Source organism: Bos grunniens, chromosome 6 (assembly GCF_055505025.1).
Source record: "Bos grunniens cultivar Pamir isolate PY7600 chromosome 6, Bosgru_T2T1.0, whole genome shotgun sequence".
Classification (NCBI taxonomy): domain Eukaryota; kingdom Metazoa; phylum Chordata; class Mammalia; order Artiodactyla; family Bovidae; genus Bos; species Bos grunniens.
The window spans coordinates 58,491,537-58,513,896 of NC_141170.1; the positions used below are offsets into that span (position 1 = coordinate 58,491,537).

Genomic DNA, 22,360 nt, shown 5'->3' on the forward strand with positions numbered 1-22,360 from the left:
ATAACATGTTTTGGCTATGTTAGTGCCAGCCTGGCATTTTCAGTAAATTTTTATGGCTCATGGGGACAGGTGACCCTGAGTGCTAGTAGCACCTGCAGTCTAAATAGTTCTCATTCCAGGGCCCACACAACAGAGGGTGTTTGAGAGTACTTGGAAGCAAAGTTTGAGCAACACATTGTACACTTAATCAGGAAACATTGTACTGGAATCCACCTTGCCTCAAATCCTTGGGAAGCCACTCTCCCCTCTGTCCTAAGATTTTGTTACAGTTCCCCTCTCTGTAAAGGAAGAAAGAGCAGATTGAAATTTCTTAAACAGGCTGAAAAATGAAAATACTTAGATAAGGGAAAAGATGGTGACAGAGCTAGCATTTGAAGATGACCAAAATCTGTGTAGAAAGACAGCCACGAAAGGGTGCATTAGTAATGTTTATTCACCTAAATAAACTGCTTCTCCAGCTTATTACTCTTTAACAAAAGCAGTTATTCCATGCTTAATTAATTGTAGACTATATATCCAAGAGATTCATGGGGCAGAATGTATTTCGTTTGTAGAAAAAAACAAAACAAAAACCACCCTTAGAAAGGATGTAAATTGGGAAACTTATAGCACAGAGGTCAAATCTTGGTCCACAGCCTGTTTTTATATGGTTTACAACTCTAGAATGGTTTTCACATTTTTAAGTGTTTGAAAAAAATTAAAAGAATAATAATATCTTGTGACATGTGAAAGTTATACATAGTTCAGTGTTTATCAATAAAGTTTTATTGGCACATAACTGTGCTTATTCACTGATGTATTGTTTCTGGCTCTTAACATCCTGCGGCAGCAGAGTTGAGTAATTGTGACTGGGGTTCTGTAGCTTGCAGAGTGAAACTTGCTTATTCTGGTGCTTTACATAAAACCTTTGCCACTCAGGTTTAAACAGTTAGGTTTATTCATTTTTAAAAAATTATTATTATTTACTGTGTACTCTGCTGGCTTGATGTGCAGTGTAGAAAATCCTCATGTAGACTCATCTTTTAATTTACAGAATTCCTTCTATAGCATCTCTAAAGATGGCCATTGAAGATCTTGGTCACTGGAAATTTAGTTGCAGTCATTAGGAAAGCAGACCAGCAGTTCTTTTTATTTTTCCCTAACCAAATATTTATTCAACAAAAATTTAGTGAGTGCAGACTGTGCACTACCCATTTTTCAAACAGTAGGCATAAAGTGAAGTTGCTCATTTGTGTCTGACTCTTTGCAACCCCATGGACTGTAGCTCACCAGGCTCCTCCATCCATGAGAATCTCCAGGCAAGAATACTGGAGTAGGTTGCCATTTCCTTCTCCAGGGGATCTTCCTGACGCAGGGATTGAATGCTCATGGGACCATGCATTCTCACGGGAGGAGATGGCCATAAATAGATAAATATATAGTATATCAGGATAATAAGCACGGTGTAGGAAACTTAAGGGAAAGGAGAGAGCTAGAGGCAAGAGAAGGCTGCATAAGAGGTATTATTTTTGTTTTTGTTCAGTTGCTCAGTCATGCTCTTTGTGACCCCATGGACTGCAACACAACAGACTTACCTGTCCTTCACCATCTCCTAGAGCTTGCTCAAACTCATGTCCATTGATGCTATCAACTATCTCATCCTCTGTCGTCCCCTTTTCTTCCTGCTTGCAATCTTGCCCAGCATCAGGGTCTTTTCCAATGAGTCAGTTCTTTGCATCAGATGGCCAAAATATTGGAGTTTCAGCCTCAGCATCAGTCCTTCTAATGAATATTCAGGACTGATGTCCTTTAGGATAGACTGGTTGGATCTCCTTGCTGTCCAAGGGACTCTGAAGAGTCTTCTCCAACACCACAGTTCAGAAGTATCAATTTTTCAGCGCTCAGCTTTCTTTATGGTCCAACTCTCATATCCATACATGCCTATTGGGAAAATCCATCGTTGTGACCATATGCACCTTAGTTGGCAAAGTAATGTCTCTGCTTTTTAATACATTGTCTAGGTTTGTCGTAGCTTTTCTTTCAAGGAGCAAGCATCTTTTAATTTCATGGCTGCAGTCACCATCCACAATGATTTTAGAGCCCCCAAAATAAAGTCTCTCACTGTTTCCATTGTTTCCCCGTCTATTTGCCATGAAGTGATGGGACTGGATGCTATGATCTTCATTTTTTGAATGTTGAGTTTTAAGCCATCTTTTTCACGCTCCTCTTTCACCTTCATCAAGAGGCTCTTTAGTTCTTCACTTTCTGCCATAAGGGTGGTGTCATCTGCATATCTGAGGTTATTGATATTTCTCCCAGCAATCTTGATTCCAGCATGTGCTTCATCCAGCCTGGCATTTCACATGATGTACTCTGCATATAAGTTAAATAAGCAGAGTGACAACATACAGGCTTGAAATTCTCCTTTCCCAATTTTGAACTAGAGGTGGTGAAGGTCTAAGGCCAACTGATACATGAAAATGTGATCACCATCACTAATGACCAGGGGGATACAAACCAAAATCACAGTGAGATACTCACCTCACATCTGTAAGAACGGCTGTTATCAAAAAGACAGGCACCAGCAGGTGCTGGTGAGGATGTGGAACAAAGGAAACCCCGAGCACTGTTGGTTGGCATGTAAATTGGTACAGCCACTGTACAAAACGGTATGACATTTCCTCAAAAAATTAGAACTACCATATGATCCAGCAATCCCACTTCTAGGTATATATCCCAAGGAAATTGAAACAGGGCCTTGAAGAGATTTCTACATTCCCATGTTCATTGCAGTATTATTCACAGTAGCCAAGATATGGAATAACCTAAATGTACATCAACAGATGAATAGCTAAAGATGAGAAGATATTTTACATGGACTACACATATATACACATATACACGTATACATGCGTATACACGTACACACATATACATACACACTGTGGAGGAGTATTCAGCCTCGAGTAAGACGGAAATCCTACCATTTGTGACAATCTGGATGGACCTTGAGGGTATTATGCTAAGTAAAATAAGTCAGACAAAGAAAGACAAATACTCTATGGTATCACATAAATGTGGAATCAAAAATAGAAAATTAGACTCAGAGAGTAGAACAGGGGCTGCAGGGGTGAGGTTTATTTCTGGGCTCACTATTCTGTTTCATTTATCCTGGTGTCTGTTTTTATGCCAGTACTCTGCTGTTCTGATTACTGTAGCTTTGTAATATAGTCTAAAGTCTGGGAGGATTATGCTTTCAGCTTTGTTCTTTTTCATCAGTATTGCTTTGAGGAAGCATGTTGTCAGCTTCCTGGAGCAAAGAACAGAGTGGAAAAGTGGAGGGGCAAGTCGAATTTTAGATCTTAGGAGACACCTATGACACTTTTTAAGAGTGCCAGCTTTGTTGCTTGCCTTCCTCTACTCTAACTCCACCCACAGATATGTTGTGGCTCAGTGCTTGGCATGCACACACACACACACACCTCCCTTAGTTCCCTCTGGTATTCCCTGGTCACTTTTCTCATGAATGCAGAAGAGCAAGCCTATAATATATGCCATTGGACACACAAGAAAGGGTTTGGAGAGACCCACAATCCTATCTTTCATTTCTGAACAATTCAAAGCATATTATTATTGATGGTAAGATTGAACATTTTATTAGTTTTTTTAAAAGTCTCTTGTATAGTTGGACACAGAAGGCAAATTACAGTGAGACAGAAATTTAATACTTTGGTGAACTATATTCAGTTTTGGTTATTCTGGTTAAAAACAAACAAAGGAAGCATTGAATTTTTTTTTTTTTTAGCCTCTTTGATCCAAATGGTTTTAGTTTTCCACTGTTAGATATTAAAACTTTGAAGACACAGAAGTACTATTCAGTAAACTGCTTCTTTCAGCAACTTCTGTGATATCCTGGGGCACTGGAAGCCTTTGGTTTCCTTTCAAGGCAGGAACAGTTAACTCTGAATCAGTCCCTTTCTGTGCAAAGTCAGAACCTTTATATTATGTACCAGGGGAGCAAAGAAGAGTCTTTTTTTAATGATATAATATTTTAAAAATATTTGACTTTTCATTCAACTTAGAGGATCCAAGGTTCTAATAACAGAATGGTCAATTTGGCCAACAAAGCTATAGAAAGAAGAATGCACACAAGCCCGTTTTAGGTGTTATTTTGTAGAGGGTGGTTCCTGGAGGAGGAACTCAAACTATATTGCTGGTAAAACTCATTTTCTTCTGCTCTTTTTCTGGAATCTGGATGGAAACCAAGACCTGTGGCACATTCCCTGAATGTTCATAGCCCCCAGTTGGAGGCCTAGCTGAGGACTCATGGGGAAAACAACACCCTCTCTTTTCTATTTATGGTTATCAGCCATGTTGTAAAACTTAATTTATTTAAGGTCAATGAAAAATAGTTGTCTTGAACTTTTAGTTTTCAAGCACCAGAACAGGGTATGTTTTTGTTCCATGGCTTTTGCTCATGGATAAGCTTTGCAACTCAGGATCATTTATGTGGTCACGGGCCACTGGGCCTAGGGAGCACCCAGAGTGGGAGGCATTGTGTCAACACAGGGCAGGTGATGGGTGAGTGAGGCAGGGCCCTAGTCCTGAGTCAGTTTATGTAATTCTCCTCAGGAGATTGGATGCATGAACAGACGTGGCCTGCACAGAAAGAGGGCCTCCAGAGATGAGGCCAGCACTGTGGACAAGTTCAGCGAGGGGCCCTGGCTTTCTGACTGAAGAGAGCAGTAGTACAGTTGGCTTTGAGCCAGGCCATGGAGAATCCCAGTGGAACAAAGTCACGCAGTGGTGTCTTTGAATAAATTCTCACTTCAACTGTAAGCGTCAATTTTCCTCATTTATAAAATGGTGCCACTTTTTTTGACTGCACCATATGGTGTATCGGATCTTAGTTCCTTGACCAGGGATGGAACCTGCGCCCCCTGCAGTGGAAGGCGGAGTCTTAACCAGCCAGGGAAGTCCCTGGTGATGGTATCTTTACCACCCATATTGAGTGTAGCACTTTCATAACATCATCTTTTAGGATTTGAAATAGTTCAACAGGAATTCCATCACCTCCACTGGCTTTGTTCATAGTGATGCTTCCTAAGGCCCACTTGACTTCACATTCCAGGATGTCTGGCTCTAGGTCAGTGATCACACCATCGTGATTATCTGGGTTGTGAAGATCTTTTTTGTACAGTTCTTCTGTGTATTCTTGCCACCTCTTCGTAATATCTTCTGGTTCTGTTAGGTCCATACCATTTCTGTCCTTTTTTGTGCCCATCTTTGCATGGAATATTCCCTTGGTATCTCTAATTTTCTTGAAGAGATCTCTAGTCTTTCCCATTCTATTGTTTTCCTCTATTTGCATTGATCGCTGAGGAAGGCTTTCTTATCTCTCCTCGCTATTCCTTGGGACTCTGCATTCAAATGGATATATCTTTCCTTTTCTCCTTTGCCTTTCCCTTCTCTCCTTTTCACAGCTATCTGTAAGGCCTCCTCAGACAACCATTTTGCCTTTTTGCATTTGTTTTTCTTGGGGATGGTCTTGATCACTTCCTCCTGTACAGTGTCACGAACCTCCATCCATAGTTCTCAGGCACTCTGTCTATCAGATCTAACCCCTTGAATCTGTTTGTCACTTCCACTGTATTATCATAAGAGATTTGATTTAGGTCATATCTGAATGGTCTAGTGGTTTTCCCTACTGTCTTCAATTGAAATCTACATTTGGCAATAAGGAGTTCGTGATGTGAGCCACAGTCAGCTCCCAGTCTTGTTTTTGCTGACTGAATAGAGCTTCTCATCTTTTGCTGCAAAGAATATAATCAATCTGATTTTGGTATTGACCATCTGGTGATGTCCATGTGTAGAGTCTTCTCTTGTATTGTTGGAAGAGGGTGTTTGCTATGACCAGTCTGTTCTCTTGGCAAAACTCTATTAGCCTTTGTCCTGCTTCATTCTGTACTCCAAAGCCAAGTTTGCCTGTTTCTCCAGGTGTTTCTTGACTTCCTGCTTTTGCATTGCAGTCCCCTAAAAAGGACATCTTTTTTGGGTGTGTGTTCTAGAAGGTCTTGTACGTCTTCATAGAACCATTCAATTTCAGCTTCTTAAGCATTACTGGTCAGGGCATAGACTTGGATTACTGTGATATTGAATGGTTTGCCCTGGAAATGAACAGAGATCATTCTGTCGTTTTTGAGATTGCATCCAAGTACTGCATTTTGGACTCTTTTGTTGACTATGATGGCTACTCCATTTCTTCTAAGGGATTCTTGCCCACAGTAGTAGATATAATGGTCATCTGAGTTAAATTCACCCATTCCAGTCTATTTTAGTTTGCTTATTGCTAAAAGGTTGATGTTCACAACTTTACCCCATCGCATAGGCCAGATGTCTCTGAATAATAGTGGCTTTTCAATGATTATTGGTTGAGTGAATAAATAAATAATATAATCTACCTGCCCTTAAATTGTTATTAGGGAAGGATCAGGCCACGTTGCTGATGACATGCACACGAATGCTTAAGAGTTTGAATGCAAATGGGCTGTGTTTGAATGAAGCCTGGCACTGCTGCTTACTAACCCTGTGAATAAGTCACCCAGCCTCTCATATCTCTTTTCTCACCTGTGGAAAGAGAATAATGACAATTCCTACCTCAGTGGGGTAGGAAAGAAACGAAGAGAGGAAAGAATGCACGTGAGGTCATGTGACCACAGCCTCACGTGTGGGAAGCACTCAGTAAAGGTCAGAGTCAGTGTTTATCTTGCAGGATGGAATGTGATAAGTGTGATGAGAGGTACAAAGTGTCATAGGCAGTCAGAAAAGGGGAGATGCATCAAGTTGGGCAGAGGTTAGGAAAGAGGAGGTAGCATTTGAGATTGACCTGAAAGAATAAATTAGCCTTCCCCAGAGGCAAAGTGACTAGAGGGAGAAAATTGAGAGCATGTAATACGCAAAGTTACAGAGGTGGAAGATGTGAGAGAGGTCTTCTGGAGAAAAGACTGTGGTCTAATATGGCAAGACAGGGTAGATAAAACTATTAGGGCCATATGTGTTTTTGATATAAATTTAAACTTCTAAAAATTTTCAAATAGAAAAACAGTGTAAAAAATACTGCAATGAACACCCATTGAACCCCTATCTAATTTCAGTGATTATTAACATTTTTCCTATTTACTTCATGTGTCTAAATTTACATATATTATTTTTTGCTGAACCACTTAAAAATAAATTTTAGAATTCATGGCATTTTACCCCTAAATACTTTAGCATGCATTTCCAAAAAATACAGACGCTACCTTACATAAAGGCAGTACTATTATGATGACCAGCAAAATAAATAATAATACCCAAATATCATTTATTATCAATCCATAGTCAAACTTCCCAAAGACTTAGTCTTCTAAGTCTTTAGCATTAAAAACATTTTTAAAAACCAGAATAGAAGCTAAAGACCACATATTGCATTTTATTTGTCATGCTTCCTAAGTCTCTTTAAATCTAAAATTCCAACTAAGATATTAGGACTTGTAGGCTTTGGATCACTAAGAAGATTATGGTGCTTTCTCCCTTGCCATCTACAATTCCTGTAATTCAAAATAAAAACAATTTGAATTTCAATAAAAGAAGTGTAAGGAAGTCCAAGTAGATTTCAGATTTTTTTTCCTCCCATCAAGACGATGACTTTGACATTACTTTTGAAATCTCACATGATCACATTTTTAGAAACCTCAGCATATGTTTATTTGCCTTGAGTGGTCCAGCTCTAGACTCACAGGATTCAGCAAAGAAACAGTGACTCACTGTTTTCAGTTGAGCTGAATGTCTAGCATGTCTAAACTTTACAGATATGAAACCACATTCTTAATAGACAAACAGAAGTGGTTCAGTCCTAGTGTATATATAAGCCTTCCAGGCACTAAGTTCCCGTCCTTTCAGGTAATTTCACAGTGAATTTCACAATATTTCTTTACAGAAAAAGGTCTTTTAGAACTGTGGGTTGAAAAACAGAGAATGCAGAACCTTGTCCATCCTGCTTTAACCAGGAACACTGGTTCCAGAGGAGCGGTACTTGGACGCCTCCTTTGTTTCTGTCACTTCACAGACACCTAGGGCCTGGGCAAGTGTCTGGAATAGCTGCAGGTACGGAGTGGTTATGAGGGGCCTGCCTGCCAGGGCTGCGACTTCTACAGCTGATAGACTAAACCTGGCATCCTTTGGAACTCCATGGAAGAGAAGGAGTCAGGTATTTGGGGAGTGCTTTCCTGCAAAGATGCAGCCTCTAATTGCCTTTTCCTAATGATCTCCCCTTGTTACACTTTGGAAGGGAGCTCCTCTGAGGACCATTTCTTTCCACCTCACTTGCAGGTGCCTGGATAGTGCCGCTCTAATTTATTCCACTTAGCCTTGTCGGGGAACCCAGCCCACCCTGCTTCTGCTGGGAGAATGCGTTTCCGCCTTCGTTTCAACTTCATGAGGCTCTGTTGACCCACTTGGACGAGGTTCAGTGTAGCGCCTGCTTGGTTTTTCTCCTGTCCTTAATTTGGTGTGCCTTTTATTGTCTTCTACCTGAATGAATTCTTTCTCTTTCTTGTAAGGGAAAGGAACCTGAGAAAAACAATGCTTGTGGTGGTGACTGCTTGTTAAGGGTAATTACTATTTTATGCTAATCTACATGTTAAAATGAGCAGACAGAGAATTGCTAAATTCACCATCTTGTTATTTCCCAAGTCTGGTCCTTTTAAGTATATTTGTTGCTTAAACAAAGATGTAGTCGAGCAGAGTAGAAGTGTCCAAATGGAGAGTTTTTTATGTGTGTGTATATATAGAATTTAAAATTTTTATTTCCATCAGCAAGAGTCATTATAGAATACTTGGAAATTATAGAAAAGTGGAAAGAAGAAACCCAGAGATAACTAGCATTAACACTGTGAATTCATGTCTGGTCATTTAGCCTACATGCTATTTCTCTTTTAAGAGAAATGGGAACAGCTTCACTATTACAGTCTAGGACTTTTGCTCCTCAAAAGTGTGGTCCATAGATCAGCAGCACAGACATCTCTTGGGAGCTTGTTAGAAATACAGAATCTTGGTTAGCCTCTTGTTTGCATCCTTTATCCTCCCCCCCACCCCCAAAAAAGAAATACAGAATTTCAGACTGTACTACAACATGCTGTGTGCATGCTAAGTCGCTTCAGATCAGATCAGATCAAATCAGTCGCTCAGTCGTGTCCAACTCTTTGTGACCCCATGAATCGCAGCACGCCAGGCCTCCCTGTCCATCACCAACTCCCAGAGTTCACTCAGACTCACGTCCATCAAGTCAGTGATGCCATCCAGCCATCTCATCCTCTGTCGTCCCCTTCTCCTCTTGTCCCCAATCCCTCCCAGCATCAGAGTCTTTTTCAATGAGTCAACTCTTCGCATGAGGTGGCCAAAGTAGTCGTGCCCAACTCTGTGTTGGTCTACACGGACTGAAGCCCACCAGGCTCCTCTGTCCGTGGGATTCCTCAGGCAATAATACAGGAGTGGGCTGCTGTGCCCTCCTCCTGGGGATCTTCCCAACCTAGGGATCAAACCTCCATCTCTTACGTCTCCTGCAGTGGCAGGCGGGTTCTTTACCACTAGTGCCACCTGGGAAGCCCTATGATATACTGAGTTGTAATTTGTATTGAGTGATATTTTATATATGTTAAAATTCAGAAGCACTTCTCCAGAACACAGTGTACCCGGGACAGCAGATGAAGTGAGTAGGACCCGAAGACCAAGACTGTTTATCTCCATTTTCCCACTGTCACTCTCTCTTAAAATAATTTCCTCAGTATGTGATAATGATAAAAGTGGAGATCAATTTTCTAGCGAGACATAGCAGCCTTGATAAGGAACCCAGCTGTCTCATGCATAAACATTTCATTTGGTGAACATTCATTAAGTGCCTACTGTGTTTCGGGGCACAAACGCCGCAGTTAGGGCGTGCCTATACTGCAGTAGAAGCGTTCGGAGGGCAAGGAGGAGGGGCACAAGAGGAGGCTGGAAGTCAGAAAGAAAAATGGTTTCTGAGCTGAGTCTTGAAATATAATTCCGTGAACATGAGTTATGAGTGTTGCTAGACTCTGGAGAGAACGCAGAGCCAGATAAAATGATCCCTTTCTTGAAGGAGTCTGTGCTTGATTTAAGGACAGGGGACAGGGTTTAAAATTATAAATAAAACCTGAAGCACCTTGGTATTAGGGTAGATCAACTTTGTGACCTCATACAAGTTACTTCACCTGACTATCCATGCTGTAAATAGCAAAATAATAAAGTACTTCACAGAATTGCAGTGGTTTTTTTTTTTTTTTTTTTAATGAGGTGACATAATAAAGCTCTTACCTACAGTGAGTGCAGAATCGGTTCTGTGTGGCAAAAATATTGTAAAAGTGCCAAGTAAGTGCCATAGATAAAAATACTGAGGAGAAACAGAGAAAAGAGAAGCTGTTTCTGCCTGGACCGCGAGAGGCCTCGTGGCTAATATGGCCCTGAGTATGTGAACGAGGAAGACAGGGCAGGTGGGAACTGAAGTAAGAGATGAAACTGCGCTTTTGAGACTGGATGGACCAAAAAGTGGAGAAGGAAACGGCAGCCCACTCCAGTATTCTGGCCTGGAAAATCCCATGGGCAGAGGAGCCTAGCAGGCTACAGCCCTTGGGGTCGCAAAGAGTGGGACACGACTTAGTGACTGAACAACAACAGACTAAGAAGAAAGGTGATGAAAACACAGGGTCGGGTTTGGTGGCGGAGAACACTGTTTCCAACACATTCGGTTTGAGGAGGTGCTATAAGTGGCAAGCTGGGATGCTAGTGTGCTCAGACGGATGGTTATTCAGATGCATGGCCCTCTGTTCTAGGCTTGGCCAGGGCTGAGCGTGACATGAAATGCTCAGCTTCCGTGGTTCTGGTGTTTAGTTAGTTTCCATCTTGCAGTGGGACTCTTTCTCACTCATTGGAAAGGTTTACATCTACCCAGGGTCATCAGGATGGAAAACAGGGCATAATTTTTTAAACCTTGGAACTTAACCTCTTCTTCAAAAGAAGAGGTATGGAAAAGAACTGAACTGTGCCTAATTTTTATCCGTTGTCATCCTCTTCCTTAGGTTTCTTCTCTTTCTAAATCTTCCTTCCACCTAATGACTATTAACTGCTACAGAAGAAAACTGAATTGGAGAAAGTTTGTGTTTTTTTGGTATAGACTAAATGCTGTAGTTTTTGTGTTAGGAAAATTAATCTTTTTGTGTCAGTTTCAACCATAAGCTCCTGTATTATTTCTTTTTATATGGAGTAGACCTAACCTATAAGTAACCATCAGATCAGATCAGATCAGTCGCTCAGTCGTGTCTAACTCTTTGCGACCCCGTGAATTGCAGCACGCCAGGCCTCCCTGTCCATCACCAACTCCTGGAGTTCACTCAGACTCATGTCCTTCGAGTCAGTGATGCCATCCAGCCATCTCATCCTCTGTTGTCCCCTTCTCCTCCTGCCCCCAATCCCTCCCAGCATCAGAGTCTTTTCCACTGAGTCAGCTCGTCGCATGAGATGGCCAAAGTACTGGAGTTTCAGCTTTAGCATCATTCCTTCCAAAGAAATCCCAGGGCTGATCTCCTTCAGAATGGACTGGTTGGATCTCCTTGCAGTCCAAGGGACTCTCAAGAGTCTTCTCCAACACCACAGTTCAAAAGCATCAATTCTTCGGCTCTTACTGGCTTTTATAGGTTATAGCCTGCCATATAAATGCTTACATTTTGCCAAATTTGTTTTCTGTCTTATTTCTTTCTGTCTCTGAATACATATACTTTAAAAATACTTTTGCTGAACTATTTAATTAATTATAGAGGTCATGCTTGACCCTGTACCCCAATTACTTCACATGTTATTTCACAAGCACAAGAGTGTTTTCCCACACAGCCCATAATACCGATTCAGATTTCCCCAGTTATTCCAGTAATGTCTTTTATAACCCTTCTCCTCATCCAAAGTTTACCAACAATCATTCATTGCATTTTGTTTCTTTTCCTTTCATCCAGAACAGTCACCCTGTTTTCATTTGTTTTTGTCATTCGTGGCACTGATATCTTGGAAAATTCCAAGATAATTTTCTTATAGAAAGTACTGCAATCTGGACTTGATTGTTAATTTATGGTAAGATACAGATTAAGCATTTTGACAGACACGTCACATAGTGGAGACATGTGGCGTCCAGTTACCCTCTGATTGATTATACCAGCCATCGCTTGGGTAAGGTGGTCTGCCAGAGCTCTCCATTATAAGGATACCTTTTCCCCTAGGTAAGTGATAAGTAATCCGAAGGGTGATGCTCTGAGACTGTGTGAGTATCCTGTTCCACAGCAACCCTTCCTCTAATGGTCTTCGTTGTCTATTAATGAGCCTCGACTGAATCAATCATTGCGTCAGTGGTTGCAGAGTGGGATTTTCTGTTTCTGCTGTTCCTTTGGTGTTTGTTAGCTGGCTGTCTTTGTAAAGAGCATTCCAGTATCCTCCTTTGCATGAAGATCTGTGGATTTATGGTTCCTTTTTTTAAGTTGAACGTGTTACAGTTTATTCATATCATTCTTTTCCTTGTTCAGACTGTACCACATGGGCCTAGTGGGAGCCCCTTTCAGGCAGCTCCTTTGTCCTGTGTCATGTCTGCATTAATATTTGAGCACTTCTTGCTTTCTGGCATAGTGAGAGGTTCTAGGTTTATATTGTACTTTCCTTACCCTCCAGGCCTGGATTCAACTATTTCTCCAATGAGTTACAGTGTTGAGAAAGGCAGGATCTGGGTATTCAAGCTTTTCTCTAAAAATGCATATAATCCAGAGAAAGTTAAAATTCATGAATCATTTGTTTAAACTTCCTCAATGCCCAGCTTTGCTGAAATATTCACATGGAGTCATCAGGAGTCTAGAAGTTGGAAGGGAAGAACCAGTGAAAGGAAGAGGCCATGGATATTGAAGGTCACTGGGCTTTGGACCAGAGGTGGCTCAGTGATGCAAAAGGGGGAGTGAGATGGTGCCAAGACCAATTTAGATTATGTTGGAATTCTGCCCAGGGAGTGACTAGAGAGCCTGAGAAAATAATTTCTGCTTATTTTCCAGGTAGACTCTGAAAATTGGTTGCCCTTTTTTATATCCAGTTATGCTGAGAGAGTGTATGCCCCTGAGATACACGTATGCTAATTCTTAGAGCAGTTTAAGAAATATGGTTTCCATACTGAGAATCCCTTAGTGTGAGGTGTGTATAGGTAAATGCATATTTCAGCATGTTTTCTTGTAAAAATTAAAACTCATAGTTTTTATTTTCAACACTCCTAATTGAAAACAATATTTGAATTTACTTGTTGATTATAATATTTGGTTGCAAATTATTAAAGGCACATATGTGCAGCATTTTAGGCTGCAACTTATAAAACATAGAAGCCAAGAATTTCTAAGTTATTTTCTAAAGTAATCAACATGCATTTAATAAAATGAAGCCTTTGCTCTTGAATTTGAACCGACTGATTTTTCTGGAACTCAGTATCACCTCTGTGATCTCTCTTTGTAGATAGCGTAATTAAAATGTTCAATTTGCCTTTTCTATGAAACAAAACAAAACATGAAGCCAGGAGTTAATTGTTTCCATATGATGGAGAACTTTCGAAAATGCTTAAAAATACAAAAGCAAATTTGAAACAGAAGGGTTTTGTTTTTGTTTGTTTGTCATTGAAGTCAACATTTTTGGAAGTTAAAAAAAAGAACAGACTAGTACATCTATGTACAATAGGACAATGGTTATTATTCAGATGTATACATTACATGTTACAGATGCTTTGTAATTTTGTGAAACAGCACCCCTCCCGCCCCTGATTTTTAACCCTCAGTGCATTCTTGAGAATGGAGAGTGGTACTAAAGCAATTACTCTACACCAAATGGTTACTTGGTATTTGATAAGCTAGCAAGGTTACACTGAAAATGAAAAGGGGCACATCGTTTAAATGTGCTGCTGGCCAGCATAAGTAAGTGAACTCAAGTGTGTGGTGGCCAAATTGCCCCACATTAGCCCTTGACTCCTGAGTACTTTCTCCATTCAGGTCTTATGGGATTTCAGTGCACGGGATTAAACTAAGCAGACTGATGACTAAGGAATCACCATTTTTGGCAAATGAGTCATTTTCAAAGCCCAGTTTTATGGTTATCGGGAAAATTGTAATATAGCTGACTTCTTTCGGAGGTCATAAAGATCCAGCTCTCTTTTCTTACTTTCTGTTGAAAACTCCCCTTAGTGAGGCATTCATCCCCATAACCAAAGCCATTGCTTCTTGTATTTCTTTAATCTTGATCTTGTTTGAAAGGAGTTATATCCAGGGCACAGTTTCTTCATCCATAACTAAATTTCTTTCGGACATTAAGACAGCTTGTATGTAATTATGTAATTAAAAATCTTCCTTAATCTGGATTTTACTAAATCTATAACTGTTTTAGCCAGTAAAAGCAAATTATATTTTGGCTTTTATAACTGATCTATATACTTTGAACATCTCTTTTGGGACTGTATTTGCCTTTGAATTATGAGATAGAAATTACTTTCTGTGACTGTTAATGCTTGTGGAAGTAGCATCTGGTGTCCTTGTTCTTGGGCTGGTGTTCATTTTACTGGCTGGATTCACATTTGAAATTAAAGTGGGATAAAAAGAGTTATTTCCCACCAGATGCCTTCGTCCTATTTTTATATAGCATATTGTTATTTCTAACTGTAAAAGTAGACATGATTATTGTGGAAAATTTGGATACCACAGAAAAATGCAAAGAAAGTAAAAATTATTCTACTCTCTTTTTGTTATCTTTAATTAGCAACTTTTCAAATATTGACTTGTTTTCAGTCTTTTTTTCTAGATAGAGATACTTTTAAAAAATTGGGATCACATTGAACGTATCATCCATCCTATAGCCAGCACTCCCCAGTGAACACTGCTTAGAAACATTTTCTCATTTTGTTAAGTATCTTACATATTTAAAAAAACTGTTTATCCGTTGCCAAACATTTGTTTTAAAATTGCTTAATATGTTATTGTAATGGAAAACTTTTTGTACATATCTTTATGTACATCTTGGACTTTTTTAAAGGATAAATTCAATCTTTTAAAGATGTATTCGTTTCAAGGAATGACAAGTAATTCAGTTTGTCCTCTCTCACAATTCCAGATAAGTCCTCCTCTGCAAGAATCTGTCTTTATAACACCATCATGTTGGTCTCTCCAGAATGGTACAGTAACACGTTATTTATTAACAAGACCATCAGGGAACTTCTAATTAATAAATTTTTCACGTAACTGAAACACCCTTAAAAGTGTTCATACTAGGTTACTGTAAAACCTAAAATGTGAGTGAGAGTCTTTCTAAAATTGTATGACATATATTTGGAGAAGGAAATGGCAACCCACTCCAGTAGTCTTGCCTGGAGAATCCCACAGACAAAGGAGCCTGGTGGGCTACAGTCCATGGGGTTGCAAAGAGTCAGACATGACTGAGCGACTAACACACACACGTGACATATATTGCTATTGTCTTAAACATAATGAAAATATATGAAAATCATAATTTAACTCCTCTGATTTAAATCACAAGCAGCCTTATAAACAGTGGTTATTATACAGTCGGTTCTGCTAAAGTGCAATACATGTGTTTCTAAAAACTGCCACGCTATGCAGAATCATGACACACTGCCTCGCTGCCCTGCCCCCGCCGCCCAACCAGTGCTTAAGGGATAGTGGAATTAGGGACATACACTCAAAAACCTTTCTCAGTGACATGTTAAAAAAAAAATAGAATGGAAACTGGATAAAAATCGGAGCACAATTTTACACATATGTGTTGGGTTAAGAAATAAATAGATAAAAGAATAATAAAGCACTTTACCTTGAGAAAACCCTGACGCTTCCTGTGGACTGAGGCCCTGGAAGGGTTACAGCTTGTGAGCCATTGTGAGGTGATGGCAGTGGGGGTAACCTGAAATCAGAAGCAAAGTTGGGACACCCGGTGTGGAGGACCGTGGCTTGGCACCCTTGTGGGGAGCTGAGATCGCTGGCAGGTATTCGAGGTGTGGCTCTGTGCATTCTGTGTAACCTTAGGCAGCGGGGTTCCTCCCCATGCAGTCTTCTGCTGTTACCCTGTGTTTCTTGCAGTGTGAAATCGTGCCTAAACAAATGTGAAATCCGAGTTATGCTCAGGTTGTTCCCTGTGATATCAGACACGAGAGTTAGAGGAGAACAGAGTGTACCATGTGGTACTGCACTGATGTCTCAGGGATATTCGTGTAAAAACAGAAAAACTTGGCTTAAGAGTCCAACTATTAGCAAGGTGAAAAGACAGCCTTCAGAATGGGAGAAAATAATAGCAAATGAAGCAACCGACAAACAACTAATCTCAAAAATATACAAGCAACTCCTACAGCTCAACTCCAGAAAAATAAACAACCCAATCAAAAAATGGGCCAAAGAACTAAATAGACATTTCTCCAAAGAAGACATACAGATGGCTAACAAACACATGAAAAGATGCTCAACATCACTCATTATCAGAGAAATGCAAATCAAAACCACTATGAGGTACCATTTCACACCAGTCAGAATGGCTGCGATCCAAAAGTCTACAAATAATAAATGCTGGAGAGGGTGTGGAGAAAAGGGAACCCTCTTACACTGTTGGTGGGAATGCAAACTAGTACAGCCACTCTGGAGAACAGTGTGGAGATTCCTTAAAAAACTGGAAATAGAACTGCCTTATGATCCAGCAACCCCACTGCTGGGCATACACACTGAGGAAACCAGAAGGGAAAGAGACACGTGTACCCCAATGTTCATCGCAGCACTGTTTATAATAGCCAAGACATGGAAGCAACCTAGACGTCCATCAGCAGATGAATGGATAAGACAGCTGTGGTACATATACACAATGGAGTATTACTCAGCCATTAAAAAGAATACATTTGAATCAGTTCTAATGAGGTGGATGAAACTGGAGCCTATTATACAGAGTGAAGTAAGCCAGAAGGAAAAACATAAATACAGTATACTAATGCATATATATGGAATTTAGAAAGAGGGTAACAATAACCCTGTGTACGAGACAGCAAAAGAGACACTGATGTATAGAACAGTCTTATGGACTCTGTGGGAGAGGGAGAGGGTGGGAAGATTTGGGAGAATGGCATTGAAACATGTAAAATATCATGTAGAAAACGAGTTGCCAGTCCAGGTTTGATGCACGATGCTGGATGCTTGGGGCTGGTGCACTAGAACGGCCCAGAGGGATGGTATGGGGAGGGAGGAGGGAGGAGGGTTCGGGATGGGGAACACATGTATACCTGTGGCGGATTCATTTTGATATTTGGCAAAACTAATACAATTATGTAAAGTTTAAAAAAAAAAAAAAAAAGAACCCCCCCCCAAAAAAAAGAGTCCACACTGTGTAATGTAACAATAACAGCAGAACAGTGACAGTACTCTAAAGCGTAACAGTGACAGTAATAATAATGGTGCCCATTGATGTTTGTGGGTTTCTGACTGCCTGTGGTGACAGTACTTTCTGCCTCCTCCTAATGGACCTATTTCTCAATCTCTCATGGCTTTTAAACAAGTTTATCACACTTAGAATAACATCTTGTGTGCAGCCCTGGCACTGCAGGAGAGCCTGACAGGTTTAGACTTCAAATTATGATTTACCTGTGGCGTCTGTTACACCTAGTGAAACTCGTTTATCTTATGAATGAGTTACTACCTATGTATTCATTTGCAAGATTGTGAGAGGAAGTAACTGATGTTTTAAGTGAGAGCATCATCACACAGAATTTTCAGATTTTCTGTTTCATTAGAAAAAAGTTAACAAGACTCTTCTCATTCCCACATGCAAAAGTGAAGTGCGCTTAAGTGGGTACACCTGACGGGCATTTATAAGTTGCTGCTGAATTTCTTAAGTTGTTATTGTTCACGTCTATTTACAACCCGCTTCTGTGTTTGTGAGATGAGCTCATCTTTGGAAGGTGGGGCAGGCAAGTGTGATTTCAGAAGACCTTCCCTCCCAAGTTGCAGTATAATTAGAAGTCCAGATCCTCCCTCAGTTGCTTTTTATGACTCCCTGAGAAGGACATTTTTACCGTGAATGGTTGCCAAGATGCCTTGCTGGCTCCTGCTTCAGTAACTTTAATAAGGTGACAAGTCAAAACACCATCTAGATTTAGCAAGTCTCGTTAGTGTTGTTCTGAAAGAAAAGTAGATGTCACAGTTCATCATTTAGATATTCCAGTGAAATCTGTATTTTAATTATGCATAGAGACTCTGAATAGCAATGTGGTATTTTGATTTTTAATTTCTAATCTGACTTTGTTAACTTTTTGTCTCTACACAATTTCTAGATATATTTGGGCTGCCTGACCTCACTGAGTCATTGCTAGTAATTAACAGGACTTTGTGGGAAAAGGGAACTTGCCTTCTGAGCTTTGTACCAAAGACCTGGGAAAAGTAAGTGTTTTTCTAACTTGCTTTAAAAAAAAATTCTGTTTAATTTGTCTCAGAAAGTTAATAATGTGTCTGTCACTTTTCTACTTCCTTTCTTTCCTGGCTTTATAAGTTTTATATGCGCTTATGGGCTTGAAACGTGGAAAGGGACTCAGGAACCTTAAAAAAAAAAGAAAACCTTCCAAGATATTAGGATGACTTTCTGCATTGTGCCATTTCTTTGGGATTTCATAAGCTGAGTCCTCAAGGTTGTGATAAAATCTTTTACCAGGTGCTCAGAAGATAAATTCTAAAGGTAAGAGTGTAATATGGTGTGATAGAAACCTGAGTTCAGTTTTCTGAGCTTCAGGCATTTTAGACTTTTAAATAAGCTCTTTGGTTCTGAATTCTTTAGGATAAGAATGAAATCCATTTGGTTCTTTTCTTGTCTGGAAAGGAAAATAAAATTGAAAATCATGTGTTCAATAAGTCCCTCATGTAGCTTGGCCTTAGAAGAATTGATGCACCTATCAGTTCTATTATTTTACAACTTAGAGAAACTTGAAGATAGTTTGAGACACCTGTAGGAAGGCCTTGACAGAAAAACTTATTTGGTGCCATAAAGTTCAGTCTTATTCCCTGATCTTTTTGAAAAGAAAGGTAAAACGGGCCCTAAAAATAATAAAATCAGTCTGCTTTCTTGTCGATATTACTTGGAAATATGAGTGGCCCCTAAGAATGTAAACAAAATAGCACACACACACTCATGCACACTCACACGTGCTCACCCACACCTCCTTTCTGGTGTGTTCCAAAAGCAATATCATTGGCAATAGGAGCTGTTTGCTCATTAAATCACTACATAGTTTCCTAAACTTTGTATTTCTTGTGTATTCTAACTCCTCTACATTTCTGACAGTACAAATGAGATAGTTGAAACATTCCTAAAACAAAACAAGATAAAAGAACCTTACTCTAGAAGGTTCACAGAAGCATTAAACAGTAAGATCAGATTTTATCATTATGTTGTTTGTCATGTAAATTTATTTATAACAAAATTGTTTGTTATATGGAAATAATTATAGTAAGGTAAGTTATGACTCTTTTGAAGTTAAGTAAGATAGTCATACTGAAAAAATATTATACACACCACAGAATATACACACACACTGCGAAAACACTTTCTGAGAGCTATGAAGTCTCTGCTAAAATATAAATCCACTGAAAGCAAGGACTTTGAAAATTTTCTCCAAAAACACTTTTCTGTTTATAGTGAAATATGGGCAGTAGTGATATACTGTGGTATTAAAAAAAAAAGTCAGTGGAATTTTTAAAAAATAATAGCAATATGTTTATTAATAGCTGAGTTTTTTAGTTTGTATTCACATATTGACCTTAAAATAATGGAAATCCTATGTGGTCTAATTGTTATTCCATCCTGGAAGGATATTTGAAAGAGGATTATGTTGAAAGTCACCAATCTGTTCACAGAAGTGGAACGAAAAGAGCAAAAGATTAATTCTCTGGGCTTTAGGATCTCAATATTTGCAGTGGTGTTTGGGTTGGAAATATAACAGTCCCAGAAAGTGAGCTACTTGGACTGCCTTTCAAATGATTTAGCATTTCTTTAAAATTTTATATAGTCCCTGGTGAAATATTTGCCTTCTGTTACACCAAAATATTCCCTTTGTGACATTGCTGTAAAAGTTACTTTTCCATTTTGTAGAAGCGAGGCCTTGGTAAGACCTTTGATCACCATAATAAACTAAAAACAGTCCCTGTGGTACCAGAGGGACCACGGCAGAAGAAGCGTACTAAAACTGAGGTCATAGGTGAAAATTTGTATGCACGAAGGATGTTCACAGGTGACTCTAAAGTTTAAAAAGGTGATTATAATGTGGATGCTACGCATAAATCTAGTCATGAAGAACTAGTTGTATGGAAGTAAACAAGGGAGAGGGCAGGGCAGGGGGAGATAGAGGCAAGTCCCTTCTGAAATTTACAGAAGTCACGGGTGAATGTTTCTAATAGCACTTGGAGAGCTGTACGTGCGTGCTGAGTTGCTTCAGTTGTGTCCGACTCTGTGCGACTCTATGAACTGTAGCCGGCCAGGCCTCTGTCCATGGGATTCTTCAGGCAAGCATACTGTTGTGGGTTGCCAAGCCCTCCTCCAGGGGATCTTCCCAACCCTGGGGTCAAACCCACGTCTCTTCAGTCTCCTGCATTGGTAGGCAGGTTCTTTACCACTAGTACCACCTGAGAAGCCCTTATAAGAGGTACTTAAATGAATTAGTGACTTATTTTGGGGGAGGTAAATGCACAGTTTTACGGGAAATTCAGAACCCTAAACAACCACCATACTTCCTTTGAACTCCCACTTGTCCTGTGCTTTTATTTTTTTCCTAATCACAAACATGTTTTCAAAGTCTTCCTTGTTTCAAGTATGAAATTATTTGAAGTAGGTTTCTGAAAACTTGAGTCTATGACAAGATTAGATGCACTTTTGAAAAATTAGGCATGGATTATTTAAAAAAAGTAGAAAGTAGCTTCTATTTTATTATTGTCTTTAATGCATATGTGTTTCTTTTTATGTTAATACTGCCAGTGTAGAATATGCTATGAATTATTTGGTACCTTGCCTTTTCCACTTAATAAGTCATGAATTCCCATGCTAATAAATGTTTGTTCACAATATCATTTTTAGTGGAAGAGAAACAAGTGGATCTTAGCCTTTTGTTTAATTTGAGGTGATCCTGGCTTTCAGTTAGAAGGGAGTAAAAATATGTGAAGCATATGGTGAGAGTTTTTCATCTGCAAACAGATAATAGACTAGAATTCACCTTCTACAATCTCTATAGAGCGTTTACTGTAAAAAGACATGTTCTGAATAGGAGGCTTATGGGACTAGATATGTGTTCACAATGGTGAATGTCACCGTTTGACAGGCACTGTGTGTAAAACTTTGCGCCTTCTTTGGTCCCTTTGTTATATTACGGGAGCGCGGGTGACATGTTCCTCCTGCTTAGCTGTCTTCATCAATATTTCTGTGCCTAAGAAAGGATTCTATCTATGTTATTTCTCCCTCCCAAGAAGTTCTAAATATCTCAGATAAGGTGATGGGTACAGAAGGAACATTTCATAGGCTTTGGGATATAATTTCTTGGAACAGATTGAAATCCACATCAGTTGGAGATGCGAAATGTATTACAGATCTTTTATGCCTTCTCAGTTTTAGGTTCATTTATTAAACCAATATTTTTTGCACAACTACTGTGTGCTGGGCACCGTGTTCAGAGCTCAGTGTTCAAAGATGAATGAGATATGCTCTTGCTTTCAAAGAACTTAATTTGAGTTTCAAATTCAGATTCAAATTACATTTATTCAGTGTGTACTATGTGACGAACAGTCAGCTGGATATTCTTAAATGAGGTGTTTGACCACTAACATTCACTAACGATATTCATTGATCTATCTCTTCCAAAATAAATCATGAGTAGAATTTTCTCATCTTTAAGTTTTTTTATTATTTTTTCCTAAACTTTTGGTATCTGCTACTACTTGTTAAGTTAAATTAGCAAATGGAAACAAAGTTAGTAAACAACAAGCATTTAATTGATCAATTTAGAACAGTGATTTAAAAAACGTGTATATATATCTATAGACATATGAGCATGCACGCACACACACAAACACGTAATAGTTGGGAACCAGTATGCATATATATGGGGCTTCCTTCATGGCTCAGTGGTAAAGAGTCTGCCTCCCAATTCCGGAGACATGAGTTCAATCCCTGGGTTGGGAAGATGCTCTGGAGAAGGACATGGCAACCTACTCCAGTGTTCTTGCCAGAAGAACCCCATGGACAGAGG

General features: G+C 39.5%; 1 protein-coding gene across 36 annotated transcripts in view; it reads left to right on the forward strand.

Annotated features, from left to right (window-relative positions):
* The window catches only part of APBB2 (amyloid beta precursor protein binding family B member 2), a 381,591-nt gene that overhangs the window by 93,236 nt on the left and 265,995 nt on the right, over window positions 1-22,360 (forward strand). For 21 of the 36 annotated variants that reach the window (XM_086405998.1, XM_086405977.1, XM_086405990.1 and 18 more), the window contains one exon: window positions 18,410-18,515. The exons of 11 other annotated variants lie outside the window; for them this stretch is intronic. The gene's annotated coding sequence lies outside the window, so the exon portion shown is untranslated. Of the gene's footprint in view, window positions 1-4,611; window positions 4,815-18,409; window positions 18,516-18,678; window positions 18,808-22,360 lie in introns of those variants that run through there. 4 more of the 36 variants (XM_086405982.1, XM_086406008.1, XM_086405987.1 and 1 more) reach the window with 2 other exon arrangements.